The following is a 16,226-nucleotide window of genomic DNA, read 5'->3' on the forward strand; positions in this document are numbered from 1 at the left end:
TCACCCCCTTCTCTTCCCCATTTATCGTTCCAAATCACTGGCGAGGAGGTCCTGCTCTCAATCTGATCTCCCTGCTCGCACGAAGAGGTGACGGACACACTTACTGAGGATCTATGTTAGTTTCTCACGTCTCGATTGTTATTTAAGTGCCTTTTGACCTCACTGGTTGACTTAACTGGAATTTAACTTTGCTGTGAACTTCAGGCTATGGTTGGCAGGTGTAGAAGGCACAAGATACAAGTCTTTGCCCTCCTCTTATTTCTTATACAGGATTGCAAGCACGAGCTTGCTCAAAGGAGGAGAGCAAGAGACTGCCTCATCGGCCTGGTATCCCAGAAACTAACAAGCAGTGGGCATAGAATAAATATTTATGGAGCTGGTGGAGAAAAGAATTGGAACAAATATTTTAGACCCATGATACATGAATTTGTAATTTTGCTTCATTTATATATTCCAGAAAAGCGTGAATGTTTAACAAAATTTATCCCTTGGCCTTTGCCTACTTTTCAGTTTCCTTTTTCCACAGTAAAGTTGAAGTACTTTTTTTTTCACTGAGGTTTTAAGCCAGCGCTCTTTAAGAGGGAAGCAAAACAGAAAGAGCAAAACAAAGCAAAGAGAGGCTAAGAGGTTTCTCAAAACAAGTACTGGTGAAACTTTCGTCCTCTGCTTTTATTTGAAAACTTGGTTTTTTTCTTGGAAAGCTGGAGAGTGCACCAGACCAGCTTTCCTTCACTGAGGGTGAATGCGTTCTTCCAGCAGTTCTCAATCTGTGATGTGTCTGCCAGTGTTTTGCACAATCCTGAATGCCCTTTGATCCTGTGTCCAATTGTCCTAGGCCTATTCATCTTTCAAAACCCTGTGTGTTCAGGTGCCAACTCTTCTGTGAAGCGTTGCTTCACCCTCCAAGTCACTGCTTATATACTTTCACAGTATCTTACATGCACTGAAGTTGTTTCTTTCGTGTCTGCTTGTCTTGTTAGACTGTCTGGACAATGTCTGAGAGTCCCATATGTGGTAGCTTCATGTTGAGTCCCTTGCACATCATAGTGTTTTTAATAACATTGGCCGGCGCAAACTGAACAGGGCTCCATACCATGTGATTCCTCTGTTTTTTGTGTCTAACTCATGCTTGGGTCTAGACTGAAAGTGTATACAGTCCCTAACTGAAAATGCAAACAGACACTTATAACGGTATGTTACATAAACAGTAAGTTGGCTGAAATAGTGGAGATTATTGAAAAGCCTCTGAGAGACTGTTGTTTCTTTCATGCGTTATCTACAGAGATTCTTAAAAACAGGAGGAATGTCTGCTGCTGGTTGTGGTAGTTTCTGTACCATCATCCTCAAACAGATTTCACTGCCCTGTGATGGGATTCAGACATTTCCAAAACATAAGCCTGGCTCCAGGGAAGTCACTGTGAGAGCAGATGTGTACAAAAGAACAATACAAGGTAGCATGGGATGAGATGTCAATAGAGTAACAATTCCAGATAGCACTTCCTGTTAAATGCTGGATACACGTACCAGAAATTCAAGGGAGGTAGTCATTGTGGCTTGGGGCACTTTAACTAGCAGTTTGATTTCCTTATGGTGGGCCCTTTCCCCAAAGCAGTTTTCTTTTTCTTTATTAAATCTCATAAGTTAGTTTCAGGAAGTTTTAGTAATGGTGGTAGGGAGACAGAGGGAGATAGTCAAGTGGTCATTGCAGTGTACAGTACAACCACTAAAAACTACTCTACAGTGACACGGTATCTGAAGCTTGTCTGCAGCATTTCTGATTGTATGTATGTTCCTAACCTTCTTCCAAAGTATTTGCTGGGACTTTCAATAAAGAATAATATACATTATTGGCCGGGTGTGGTGGCTCACGCCTGTAATCCCAGCACTTTGGGAGGCTGAGGTAGGTGGATTACCTGAGGAGTTCAAGACCAGCCTGACCAATATGGTGAAACCCTGTCTCTACTAAAAATACAAAATTAACTGGGCATGGTGACGTGGTGACGCATACGTGTAATCCCAGCTACTTGGAAGGCTGAGGCAGGAGAATTGCTTGAACCCGGGAGGCAGAGGTTGCAGTGAGCCAGGATCACACCATTGCACTCCAGCCTGGTGACAGAGCGAAACTCCATCTCAAAAAATAAATAAATAAATAAATAAATAAATAAAATAATAATAATAATATACATTATTTAAAATAATAAACAGCAACAAAAAGATGAGTCATAGATACCGGGCATGCTTTCACCTCAGGGCTTTTGTACTTGGTTTTACCTGTTCCAGGAAGGTTCCCTCCATGGCCGTCTTATCTGCTCACTGTACTCCTTTTCAGGGCTATATTCAAACGTCATCCCCTGTGACTTTCACTGACCAGCCCACACGCTCTCTTTTTTCCTGCTTTTCATTTTCTCCATAGCACTAACATACTCTGTCTTACACTTCATTAAGTCACGACAGAAGTTTTCACATGATTTGTACACTTCTGTATCTTTAGCATTTATAGCGTTGTCTGGTCTATAACAGATGGGCAGCCAGAACTTACTGAATTTATGAAAGGCCTGAGATTGCCCCAGAAACCAAGGCTAGGAAGTGGTGTTCCGCATTGGCACTAAATTCTGTTCTGAGCTTCTTGATATTTAAGACAAAAGACAAAGGCTTAAAGTGGACAAAAGTAACAGGTTTGCTAAGTTTGTAATTAAACTTAGAATTAAAGAGCTTAGATAAACTTGTAGCTTATACGTAAAATAGCCTTTTTCAGTGAGTGAAAATACAGGATTGTGGTTGTAACATTTTTGATCTATGGCAATTCTATGGTCCCTTCTACTCAAAGGTTGTGTTTCTCTGTCACTTAACCTCTCTATGCCTTAATTTCCTCCTCAATGAAATATAATTGCAGACAATCTGTAATAACCCACCAGTTCCAAAGCAAAACAAAATCAAACTGCATGGTTATTTTTCTGTCCTACTGAACCACATCAAAAGGGCATAGTGAGTGCTTTCTTTCTCACCTTAAAAGTTCTCTTAGGTTTGACAGAAGCAAATGTGTCAAGCCTAAACTTTCAAGGTTCTTAAAACCTTTACAAAAAATGATGTATTTGAGATAAAGAGCTATTAGTGACTTTTTTCCCACCATTTCTTTTAGTTTGTGCCACATAGTGCATTATTTAACATCATTTAAGAAAATAAAAGAGTCCCTATTAAACATTTCATGCCAACATTAAAATGCATATTAAATGTGAGTTGGACTATTGCCTGGTTAAATGAATATTTTTCTAAAAGGAGATGCAGAGTTCTTTGAAAGAAGATATGAACTTGGAAGACAGGAATGTGGATTTTTAGACAGTATGTTTTCACCAGTGCCATGGACTAATCTGTGACAAAGGCCAATTGGTAGGTGTCATCAATATTTCAATATAGACATAGCAAATTAGATGGTGACTTAAGTACCTCTATGCTGTGTATAAAATTGTAGTTTTATTTTTCAAAACATAGTTCTTCTCCAGTTATTGCCATGACTGTGGCTAGGGAGCCCTTCTTAGTGGAATAACTTTACAGTGCAGTGGGTGTCATCCGATTTCTGATTGTCATGGTGAAGGGGTGGACTAATAGATTATAAATCTTTAGCACCGCAGTAGATGTTGATTTAGAAGCTGTAGAGCTCCAGGACAGAGATAGTTCTATTATTGATATTATATTGCTCATGTACATAAATCTCTGGCACATTCATTTCAGAAGTACATTTCCCAGTGACCTGTGTATGCATGTGTGAATATGGCTAAAGCATGTAGTCCCAGGGATGCCTGCAATATCCTGCAGGTCTCTTAACCCTTCTCAGTATTGGTCTTCTCAGCTGGCTTGGTCTTTACCACATTTTCCTAGGAGGAAATATTTTCTGTTGCCTTCTTTGTTTCATAGAATGATGCTATGTTCATTTCAGAAATCCTCCACAGATAATCTTTCTTTTATGATTTGGTTTAGAGAGAAAAATCTGTCATAAATATGAAATATTAATATTTAGTATTTTAGATGAAGAAAGGACGAGAAATGAGGATGCCAAAGGACTTGCTAAAGGTGACAGCTGTTGTGGATTCCACCACTCTGCCTAAAAGTGCTAGAGATTGGCAGACGCATATAACTTGGAATGTATACACCTGTCCAATGAGTATTAATAGATACAAGCAACACATTTCTTCTACAGATTGTGAACAAAACAGCTGCTAGATGATAAAGTCCTAAAATGACTGTCTACTGTAGTCACCCTAGAATCAGTGACCCAGAGGTGAAAGCTTATATATCCTATTATTAAATTATGAGTCATCCAAATCTTCATGGGTAAAAGTGTAACATAGATTCTTTTTTTTTTTTTTTTCTTTGAGACAGTGTCTTGCTCTTGTCCCCCAGGCTGGAGTGCAATGTCTTGATCTCGGCTCACTGCAACCTTTGCCTCCCGGGTTCAAGCGATTCTCCTGCTTCAACCTCCCGAGTAGCTGGGATTACAGGTGCATGCCACGAAGCCCAGCTAATTTTTTGTATTTTTAGTAGAGACAGGGTTTCACCATGTTGGCCAGGCTGGTCTCAAACTCCTGACCTCAGGTGATCCACCTGCCTTGGACTCCCAAAGTGCTCGGGGATTACAGGCATGAGCCACTGATCCTGGCCCCATAAATTCATTTCCTTTAAACCTTAAAGCACCCTGCATATTTTTAGAAACCATCATGTTCAGTGTTGAGTTTGAATGCAGTTGTCTTCACACAGGTGAATTTATAGAACCTGTCATGCCCGTCATGGTGTTGGTAGTCCTGAAAATGTAAAGAATAATACGAGACTGAAATTCGTTGAAGTCACTCTAAAAATTTGAAAAGTGGGAATTAAGGCATATTTAAACTTATCCTTCTGTGTGCAAAATGTGTGTGTGTGTGTGTGTGTGTGTTTTTGGGGGTGTAGTAACATTTGCTTTCATGCCTTACTCATTCCATTATTTTCCTCCACTCTCTACATCATTGCTCTTCAATAATTTTTCTTTTTTCTTTCCCTTGTTCTTTTACTTTTTGAAATCTGATTTTAATTGCCATTTGATTTCTCTAGAGGAATCCTCTGTCAAATGCTAAGCCCTGGGGCCAGCAGAACTTTTTCCGAGGCATGTTGCATGGGTATTTCCTTTCTCTTTCAGTTGTCTGGAGATGAGACTACATAGAGGAACCTTGCATTGCGTTCCACTGCCTAAAATATCTCAAATAACATTACAAGTACTACTGACCTAAGGCATCAGCTGATACCTTTAGCGTGTGATTTTTCCCTCCTAGAGTAGAGCTCAGCTTTTATACCTGAAGGCTCTTCCTTAACTCCTGATACAAAAGACATAAAAAAGAGATCATTAGAATTTAAACTCTCAGTTTTTTATTACGGGTTTGTGATGGACAAGGTAGGCATACCTGAGCGGTAATTTCTTATAATTTTTCACTTATCAGTGTACTTTTTGTGCATTTAACAAGCATTTATTGGGCTACCTGTATGACAAGCACCATGAGATACTCTATAAATGTGTTAAATGTTCTAAAGGAACCATCTTATAGCCTTGTTGGCAGTATTTTTCCCAGCTTTATGTGATGGCATAAATAAACTTTTTTAAAAAAAAGTTACCAGACAGCTATGGATCTTCTTTCTCTCTGGGAGATTTTTATTAAGCCAGTTCTGGGACACCAGCTATCTTTTTATTAATCTTACTTACTACTCCTTCTGTTATGTTTAATCCAAAGTTATAAATCTATTACTCATTTCTTAATATAAATATTTCTCAACTATTTTTGATTGCTGAAAATATATTAGTAAATATAAAGATGTATGTATTTTGTTCATTTCAAAATATTTTCTGCCTTTATTTAAAAGAAAACACAGTTTTGCTCAGTTTGTTTTGGATCATTCATGACATACTTAAAAATATTTATTTTTTTCAAATTCAGTTTGTCAGAAGGGTTTTACATTATAAACAAAATGAACCTTCCCAAATTGAAGTTTTGCTTTAAAACTTCAATGTGTATGGGAGAATGGCTCCTGGTTTATATCGTTCTCTATCAACTTTATCACTACTATTTGCCCCACCAATTTTTGGATAATTGCACTTGAATTTGTAAGTTTTTACAAACAGTAAGAAAAACCATTTATTGGACATCTATCTTGTAAACATTCTTACATGTATTTTTATTTAATTTTAATTCATTTACATATTAAATACTTATTACATATAAGGCACTGTTTTAGGCTCCGGGGATACAAGAAACTAAAACATTTAAAGCTCCTGACCTTATGGAATTATATGCTAGGCTGTAGAGATGGACAATGAGATAAGTAAATTATTTAGCATATTAGGAGATAATAAGGGCTATGGAGAAGGAGAAATAAGGGAAAGGTGATATTGGGGAGGGATTTTCCTTGACAACTTTATAGTTTTGGGGGGAGTCGTCAGGGAGGATATGTTTTAGGAAGGGACTTTTGAGAAGAGATCTTCGTGATGCAAATGAAGGAACAAACCATGAATATATCTAATAGAATTATAAGGTGTAAAGTTCCAAAGGTAGGGGCATACTTGCGAGTTTCCAGGAATTATAAGGAGATCTGCATGGCTGAAGCATAGAGAATGAAGTGGGCAGTGCTAAAAAGAATACAGCAGAAGGAGTGGGGAAAGCTGGTCGGGCAGGGATTAAGCCCATCAAGTATCTTCATTTCCCTAAAATAAGATCTTGTAAGAAGATACTGAGCAAAAGACTAACCAGATATGCCTTTCCCTTTAAAAGAGATTACTCCATCTCTTTGTGGAAAATATACTGTAGGAGTCAAGACTGGAAGTAAAAAGATCAGTTAGAAGACTATGGAATAAATCAAAGGAGAGACAATACAATTCAGACTAGAGTGATACAGGCGAACGTGGTTTGAACTGGTGGAATTTGGAATATATTGTGAGGTTAGAACTGACAGAATGCCAGTGATTGCACGTGGGATGAGAGAAAAAGAGTCAAGCATGAGTCAGGTTCTGAGCCCAAGCAATTAGAAAACTGGGGTTGCCGTTTAATAAGATGAGGAATAGTGTAGGAGGACTAGGTTTAGGGAGAATGAGAAATTTGACATGCCGTTTAGACATTCATGAAGGGATGTTGAGTAGGCAGTTGGTGTCTGGCATTCAGAAGAGAGATCTAAGCAGAAGATATACAGTTGAACGTAGATGGCATATAGATGGTATTTAAAGCTATTAGACTGGATGAGGTCACCTGTGGAGTGTCACTAGCTAGAGAAGAAGGATAGGAGATTGAGTCCGAGCATTCCAGTGTTCACGAATATGGAGTCTGGGACATCAGAAAGAACAAGCAAAGAGTCTAAAAGGGAGTGAGCTAATTAGGCAAGAAGAGTACTGAGAGTACTTACCCAGAAGTCAAAGACAGTGTTTTAAAAGGGATAATGATCTGTGTCTAATGCTTCTGATAGTTCCAGCAGGATGAGGTTTGAAATTGACCATCAGATTTCCCAACAAGGAGTTTATTGGTAACTGTGAGCCTAGTGCTGTTTTCATTGGCAGCCGTGGAATGGTTTTCAGGTTAGAGTGGGTTCAAGAGAACAGGAACAACTCTGTTTTTGTACTGCAGGTAGTAGAATGTTATATGAGGGAACTCAAGGTTAGAGAGATTAAATAACTTGCCCAAAGTCTCAAAGCAAGGGAATGGCAAAGGTGGAAGTGAAATTCAGATGTTTGGCTCAAAACCTATGGCTTTTTTGCATTCTTTAAATTGATTATCTCATTTATAAGGTAAACCTGTATTTTTCTTTTTCTTTTAAGTTGATACACATATTGTACAAAAAGCACAAGTCTTCCAATCCAAGAAGGAGAAGACACTTAATTACATGTTTTGAGGAAGTGAAAGGCTCCCATTCACGCTTAGATCTAGAGATTACAGCCAAACTCAGTCTCATCTTCATGTAAGGAAGTGAAGAGGAATTTGGCTTAGGAAAGCTATGATTTGATATGATTTACTGTTAAGTTTTTTTGTTTTGTTTTGTTTTGTTTGAGATGGAGTCTCACTCTGTCACCAGGGTGGAGCGCAGTGGCGTGATCTCGGCTCACTGAAACCTCCACCTCCCAGGCTCAAGCGATTCTCCTACCTCAGCCTTCCGAGTAATTGGGACTACAGGTGCGCGCCACCACGCTCAGCTAATTTTTGTATTTTTAGTAGAGATGGGGTTTCACCAGGTTGGCCAGTATGGTCTTGATCTCTTGACCTGGTGATCCTCCCGCCTCGGCCTCCTGAAGTGCTGAGATTACAGGCATGAGCCACGGGGCCTGGCCGATTTACTGTTGAGTTTTAATGGCAGCATACTCTCCTGTTTTCTTCCTAAGTTTCTGGTCATTCCTTTTGTTAGAACTTTCTTGTATTAATTACCATCTCTTAATGTTGCTGCCTGCGTGGTCCTGTGCTAAACCTCTTCTCTTCTCACTTTGTATACTGTTAGTGGGGCCATCTTACCCACTCTCATGGTTTCAACTAACACCTACCTGTTGTTGGTTCCCAAATCTTTATCTCTATCCCCAGTCAACAGTATTATATAGCCATCTCTCTCCTGAACAACTGTAGTGGATGTCCCATACATAGGCACCTTAAACTTCTCAAAACTAAACCCCCCTTTCCTCCCCTTCTTTGCCACATGCTCAAAGCCTTGCTTCTTTTTTGAGATTCCGTTTCCAGTAATTGTACCCAGGTCAGAAACTTGGGGGTCATCACTGAGCTATTCTTTTCCCTTATCTCCCACATCTAATTAATCACCAGGTCCTTTCAATTCTACATCTTTAAAATATATCTGTACTCTCTACCATTTTCTGTTTCTGCTGTCATTTCACTTGCTCAGCCTCTACCATTTCTCTCCTGGATTCTTATGAGAGTTTCCTACTTGGTCCCAGTGATGCTCTCTTGACTCTCTCCGACTTACTGTCCACACATATGCCGGAGGGTTCTTTATAAAATGCTGGACCAGTCTTGGCACTCTCCTTCCTAGCCTTTCAACACCTGCTTCTTGCTAATAAATTAGAATTTAAACTTTATAACAATATCTTTATGTCCCTGTGCATTCTGACTCCTGTGTGTCCCTCCGAGATTTCTTTCTCAACTGTCCCACGACACCTATAGAGATATTAAATTTCTTCTTCTTTGAATGCTCCATGACTCTGAATTATGAGCCTTTGCCTTTAGTGACATGAAGTTTTGTCTTAGGGGAATCCTCTTTCTTTCCTTGCTGCCCTAACTCTCTTTGCCCCGTTCACACTCATTCTGCTAGTTCAGCTTAGACATTCTTCTGGGAGAATCTTCTTGACCCTCTGATTAAGCATCCTTCCTATATTCTTTGATAACCCTCTTTACCTAAGGTTATCAAACTATATAGGAATCTTCTATACAATTATTCTTGTTTCCCTGTATTTAAATCGCCTGTTTCCTGCTCTGTGGTTCCATTAGACTACAAAGCTTGATGCATGTAATTTTTTTCCCTAATTTCCTAACACTTTGTGTGTTATATAGACTCTATAAGTAGAGTGGATGTTTAAATTTATTCCACAAATAAATAATACAGTAGAAGCTAATATTGTCAATATGTAAACTATTTGGATAGGCAAAGTGATATCTTTAAATGAAAATTTGAATATTTCATTTTCTTGTTTAAAAACCTGTAAGACCTCCTCATTGCTTCACATAGAGATTCCAACTCATAACACTGTGGGTAAGATTTGGCCTCTGCATCTTCTTCAGTCCCTTCTTCTGTCACTCCAGCTCTCCTCCCTCCAGAGTATTCTTCTCATGGTTAATTTCAGTTCACTGACTCCGTCTTCCTTATATCACCAGACTGAGTTAGTCCTGTTAAGGTTCTTAGAGTCCTTTTTCCTCTGCCACCACTTTATTTACCTCTTTTTATAATTAAATGGTATGTGATAATTTGATGTTTATTACGTCAATGCTCCCCCATTATTCTTTGAGCTACTTTCTTTTTTCTTTTTTCTTTTTTTTTTTTTTTGAGACGGAGTCTCGCTCTGTCCTCCAGGCTGGAGTGCGGTGGCCGGATCTCAGCTCACTGCAAGCTCCGCCTCCCGGGTTTACGCCATTCTTCTGCCTCAGCCTCCCGAGTAGCTGGGACTACAGGCGCCCACCACCTCGCCCGGCTAGTTTTTTGTATTTTTTAGTAGAGACGGGGTTTCACCGTGTTAGCCAGGATGGTCTCGATCTTCTGACCTCGTGATCCGCCCGTCTCGGCCTCCCAAAGTGCTGGGATTACAGGCTTGAGCCACCGCGCCCGGCCGAGCTACTTTCATAATTAGCACCTAGCACAGAGCCCAGAAGAGAGTGAATGATTGAAAATAAATTATGTTTGCTATCAAAAGTAAGGTAACTCTTTTAATCTGAACTTTTGACATATTATTCTACAATGCATTCATTTAGATTGGTGCAAAAGTAATGGCAGAAACTGCAATGACTTTTGCATCAATCCAGTGAACTACTGTGGCCTGAGTCTTTATGCTAGCATCCCGTCTATCACTGAGGTGTGTCTTCTTTAATTCCAATACCTGTTCTGGTTACTGTCTCCTGTTTAACAGATTCTTCCAGAACCTACGAACATTAAAAAAACAAACAAAAACACCATTTTATTTTGATGATGACATTGTGGGTCAGGATTTGGGAAGGCCTCAGCCAGTCAGTTCACCTTCGGGATTTCTCATGCAGTTGTAGTCAGATGTCAGGTCACTTGCTTGGCTGGCAGCTGATGCCGGCTGCTGTCAGTGAGCTCAGCTGTGGCTGTCTACAGAGTGCCCACACATGGCCTTGCCGGCATGGCAGTCGCAGAGCTTCTTACTTGCAGATTGGCCTCACCCGGAGCCAGCATCCCAAGGGATGTGGAAACTGCATGACATTTTCTGCCCGAAGTTTGGAAGGGCCTCAGCATCACTTTGGTGAGGCAGTGATGAGCCTGCCCAGATTCAAGGGGAAGGGACATTGACCCCAATTTATTGTGGGCAAGTGTCAGAGAATTTGGGGCCATATTTTAAAACCTCCACTACTTAAGAGAAAAATCAAGAATGTGTTGAATTGGCTTTCGAGCCTGAATTTTAATTAAAAAAAATTATATATTTTCTATCATTTCCTTAAATATTTCCAATTCATATCATTCTATTAGTAAATACTTTGTTGGTGTGTTTTTGTGCTTTATCTTTAAATAATTTAATAATACAGATTCACGTAGTTTTAAAGAAAACTTATGTGAAAGCTATTCTCTTTTAAAATTAAATATTTTAAGTATTTCCACTGTAATTGAAATATGTCAAGGTGTCAGGGTCAGCTTCCAATAATTCTGATTAACAACACTTAATCTTATTCTGTATAGCATAATTTCCTTTCCATTAGAGTATATCAAAATTACAACTTCAGCTACAGTTAAAATATTTGAAAAGCTTAGCACTATCTTTCTGAATAAAAGGAGTTCATGTAACAGATTTTTTTTTGTAGTCTAGATACATTTTGTATAGAAATAGTATTGTATCTAATGACACTGCAGAATTAACCACCCTAGTCAATCTTTGTGAAATTGGCCTACTGTTTGTTTGTGGTATTCTAGTTTGTGTGGGTGATGTTATCGTGTGACCTGTATCTTCTTGAATAGATAGCTGTTTAAATTTCCAGAAGCATGTATGTTGTCTTCGAGTTTCTTCCTGTTAGAGATCTGTATTCTCTGGAACAGAGGAGGCATGTTGCTTTTATGATGTTTGCCCCACTCCACCTTTGCCCCTGGCTCAGGTAACTAAATTCTGGGCTTTTTCATTCATGTGAATGACTAATCCCTTTGTAAATCTTTCTAAGCTATTTGCCTCAATAATATTCTCTACTGTAAGATTCAAAACTTAATTATAGGGTACCTGGCAAATTGCTTCCCTTTTGTGGTGTTGATTCTTGCTTTCTTTCCTTACATGATTATTGGCCATACTCAGTGTTCATGAAACTCATGAGCTCTGAGTTGTATGTGGCAAGTTTAATCACCACAGCTTTTCCCCTGGTTGCTTAACAATTTAAAGCAGCAGGCAAAATGAAACAATTGCTTGTAAGCCATTTTTCCTAATGTTTAGAGTTTAGTGTATTATTAATGTGTGTTCGTCTAAGTAGAGCTATTGGGTGAAATCACAAGTGACTCTCATATGGCCAGATTGTAGCCCATCTTTTTGAAAGTAATTAATTAATGAATAATTCATTCATTCATTGAGACAGTGTCTTGCTCTGTTGCCTGGGCAGGAGTGCAGTGCCTCAATCATGGTTCACTGCAGCCTCCACCTTCTAGGCTTAAGCAATCCTCCCACCTCAGCCTCCCAAATAGCTGGGACTACAGGCGTGCACCACCATACCTGGCTAATTTTTTGTTTATTTGTTTTTAGTAGCTATAGAGTTTTCCATGTTGTCCAGGCCGGTCTTGAACTCCTGGGCTCAAGAGATCTAACCACCTGGGCCTCCCAAAGTGCTGGGATTACACATGTGAGCCACCGCAATCAGTCCATTTTTTTCATATGAATATATAAGCAAAGTGGGAAAAGTGACTTTCATTCTCTTGCCAGAGATGCTCTTGGTGGAAAACAATAGGTGCAATCCCCAAATTCTCATTTAATCCTACTTTTAACTAGTTTTAACTTCAGTGTTTTATTTTTCCTATGTTATCATTTTTCTGCCTCAAGATTTTTAAAAAATATTTTTCCTATGTTACAATTTTTCCTCCTCAAGATATTTTTTAAAACAAACACTTTGAAAACAATAGGCTCCTAAAATTAAAGAAAGAAGTATTCCCTGTGTCTTCAAGTGTTGGTGCTTTATGTTAAACCTATATAGTATATGTGTATGTATGTATATATGTATACATAGACATATGTATACATACTGTTTGTCAAGTTCTCACAGTTATTTTTGTGTCACAAGGGGAATATTTGCTGATCTTAATTAAAAAAAATCTAAGCCTAGTCATTTCTAGTTAAGTTCATGTATTTCAGGTGTAGTTTCTCCTCCCTCCCTCCCTCTCTCTCTCCCTTCCTGCCTTCCTCACACTGTCGCCTGGGCTGGAGTGCAGTGGCGCAATTTCGGCTCACGGCAACCTCCATCTCCTGGGTTCAAACAATTCTCCTGCCTCAGCCTCCTGAGTAAAGGGGATTACAGGTGCCCGCTAAGTTTTGTATTTTTAGTAGAGACGGGGTTTCACTATGTTAGCCAGGCTGGTCTCAAACTCCTGACCTCATGATCCACCTGCCTTGGCCTCCCAAAGTGCTGGCATTGTAGGCGTGAGCCACCACGCCTGGCCTATTTATTTATTTTTTGAGACGGATTCTTCATAGTGATTCTTGTGCCTCAGCCTCCCGAGTAGCTGGGACTACAGGTGCATACCACCACACCCAGCTAATTTTTTTGTGTGTGCTTTTTGTAGAGATGAGGTTTCACCATGTTGACCAGGCTGGTTTCGAACTCCTGGCCTCAAGTGATCCACCTGCCTAGGCCTCCCAAAGTGCAGGGATTACAGGTGTGAGCCAATGCATCTGGCTTCAGGTGTAACTTAAATCAACCAGAATAGATAACTCTTGGGTTTACCTTTCCTTTGTTCTTAGTTTTTATTATGTCACCTTTTGAATCATTGAGGCTTTTCCTTCGAGATGAAGGGAAAGCTTAGAAGGAATGCTGAGCAGGAAAACCCTGAAAGGATAGTAATTTTTTTCTGACACTTTGCTCATTTTTTTTGTTTGTTCTCAGTATTTTTGAAAACAAACTGTTCATACATGCTTTTCTCTTTAAAATCACTAGTATGTCTACAAACTAAAAACTTGGAATCAGAATTTTCCATCCTGCTTAAAAATCATCCAAATGAAGAGCTTCAGAGAGAGTTTTTAACCTTTTTTTAAAATAATATAAAACATTAACACTTTCTGACTAGCTGCAAGATTGACATCAGGGAAAGCACGAATGTACTAGCTGAATTTCAGCAACAACCTTTGCATAATTGATAGATGAGACACCAAAGTAAGTATAATGATTTAGAAAGCACAAGCAACAGTGCATACTTTTGCATCTCTTTGCCTATATGAAGTGTCTTTTCAGTTATAATAGTTGTTAAAACAAAATACTGAAATAAATTGTACATAGACCTTAGAAGCTTAGGATCACTAAATGCTGAACAAAGATTATAAAATAATGAAGCCAGTTCTAAAACATTGCTTTCACAATTACTGGTGACAGCAAAATGTTTTATATCATTAATTCATGTATTAAAATTAAGATGCTGAAAAAAATCATGGCAGCATTGAGATTGCTCTGTTCTAATATGCTTTTGGCTTATTACAATCTAAATGGATTTGACAGAGCTCTGTTGGTTTGCTTAGGGTGGTAAGGAGGTCAAGGTCAAGCAGGCAGTCTCCTCACAGCCTCGTTAACAACATACTGCCCTGTGGCCATAAACTACCCTTAACCCTGCACAGTCATATCATAAAATGTCTGCTTCTAGTCATAAGACTGTGACTGAGACAAGATGGAGAAATTACTGTTAATCTCATCAACTCTTCTGAAAAAGCAAATTGAAGCACATGTTCAGGTTATTAGTGAGTTGCAGAGATTTTACATAGAGAAATCTTTTCTTCCACTGGCTAAGACTTTCCTTCTTTTTACTGTAGTTAAACCATGGTAGATCTGTTCTCTAGTATACAGTTGGTTTAAGAGACTCAAAAGGGAGGGAAGCTGGCATATTCTTATTCTGTTAAAGATAAAATGATAAAAAAATTTATAAAAACATACTGAGCACAAAATAGTTGCTTAGCCCCATGCTAATCATTATGATAAAAAGAAACAATGTGTCCCTATAGAGTAGTCCATGGTCCAGCTTCTTAGGAAGTTTAGAACTTCAGTAGGTTAAAATAAAGCTCTCCAGGCAAATATTGGGCCATGTATATGAATAAATTGTGTTACAGGATTCCTTCTGTGCTTCTTCACCAGTCAGAAATCTCTTTGGCGACCGCTGCCTCTGCATGGGCCTCGCTCAGGGCCTGCTGGGCTTGCTTCACCTGCTCAGCCTGGCAGGCTGCATTCTGCTTGTGCCCCAGACCAGATCCTGTGCCCACCATGGCTCTGCGCTCAACCCATGGATCAACCAGGCATGCTGTGAGAAGCTTCCGCCTTGGGTGCCAGCAACTAGATGAGGGGAATGCGGTGGCTCCTGATAACTCAGAGATGCCAGCAACTGTGGAGCCCCAAGGGGTGTTGCAGCTCTTGCTTGTGGAGTCCCAACATCTGAGTTCCCAAAAGTGTTACAGCTATTCACTCCCATAGCTCAGTGAGCGGGAGCATGTTACAGCTTTCTTTCTCCCATGGTCTGACAAGCAGGAGTGTGCTGCAGCTCCTTTATACTTGTTGCCGACAGCTTAGTGGGCAAAAGGGAGGATTACAGATCATTCATTCCTGGTGCCTGCAACTTGGTGAATTTGAGGGTTACAACTCATTTGTTCTCACTGCCCACAGCCCGGCAAGTCTGGGCTGTTGTCCCGTGACCGAGAGGAATAAGGTACATGGACATCAGAGACTGAGTAAGGCAGAGAATAATTTTATTGAGCAACAGAAGCAAAGCTGTCAGCTGAAAAGGGACCCTGAAAGCAGTTCGGCTTTCTGCCTGTGTGGCTGAGTCCAAGGTTTTTATGGGCGTGGAATGTGGGAATGCATACTGATTGGTCCATGGGTGGTCTTTGGAAAAAGCACCATTCGATTGGCTAACAGGTATCATCCAGAAGAAACCGGTCGAGAGAGAGTGTAAGATGGTGATAGAAGTTCTCACTCTGGTCATTGACTCTATCCAGAGCTGGCAGTTTGGTTTTCAGGCTTCAAGCTGTCTTGACTTGAAGGTCAGGTTTCACCAGGGACCTGACCCTGTCTGCCTACAAATTTGTCTGTCCTCTGTTACTATCAATTATGTGATGCTGATTGTTGACTTAAGGTGTTCTAGGAAGAGAAAGCTGTCTTTGTAGGAGTAGAAAAATTTAGAACTTGGCTATTGTCTGAAAAATGGTTGTTGCTGCATAGGGAGGGTAGGAGAAAGGAGTTAGGGGTGGGCAGCTCTCTAAGTGAGCAAGCATGTGGAAATAGAGAGGGTGTGCAAGTGACCATGACTGGAGAGGGGTTCAGAAAGGCAGTGTGGCAAATACA

At 39.8% G+C, this 16,226-nt stretch overlaps 1 protein-coding gene and 1 long non-coding RNA gene across 4 annotated transcripts in view; both read left to right on the forward strand.

Annotated features, from left to right (window-relative positions):
* The window catches only part of LOC105465545 (ring finger protein 217), a 135,449-nt gene that overhangs the window by 1,025 nt on the left and 118,198 nt on the right, over window positions 1-16,226 (forward strand). The window lies entirely within an intron of this gene.
* Window positions 1-16,226, forward strand: part of LOC139363293 (uncharacterized) — a 70,426-nt gene continuing 54,200 nt past the window's right edge. The window contains exon 1 of the long non-coding RNA XR_011623333.1: window positions 1-16,226. This exon is cut by the window's right edge and continues 30,827 nt beyond it. This is a non-coding gene — a long non-coding RNA (uncharacterized lncRNA).

The sequence above is a fragment of the Macaca nemestrina genome, chromosome 5, assembly GCF_043159975.1.
Source record: "Macaca nemestrina isolate mMacNem1 chromosome 5, mMacNem.hap1, whole genome shotgun sequence".
Lineage (NCBI taxonomy): Eukaryota > Metazoa > Chordata > Mammalia > Primates > Cercopithecidae > Macaca > Macaca nemestrina.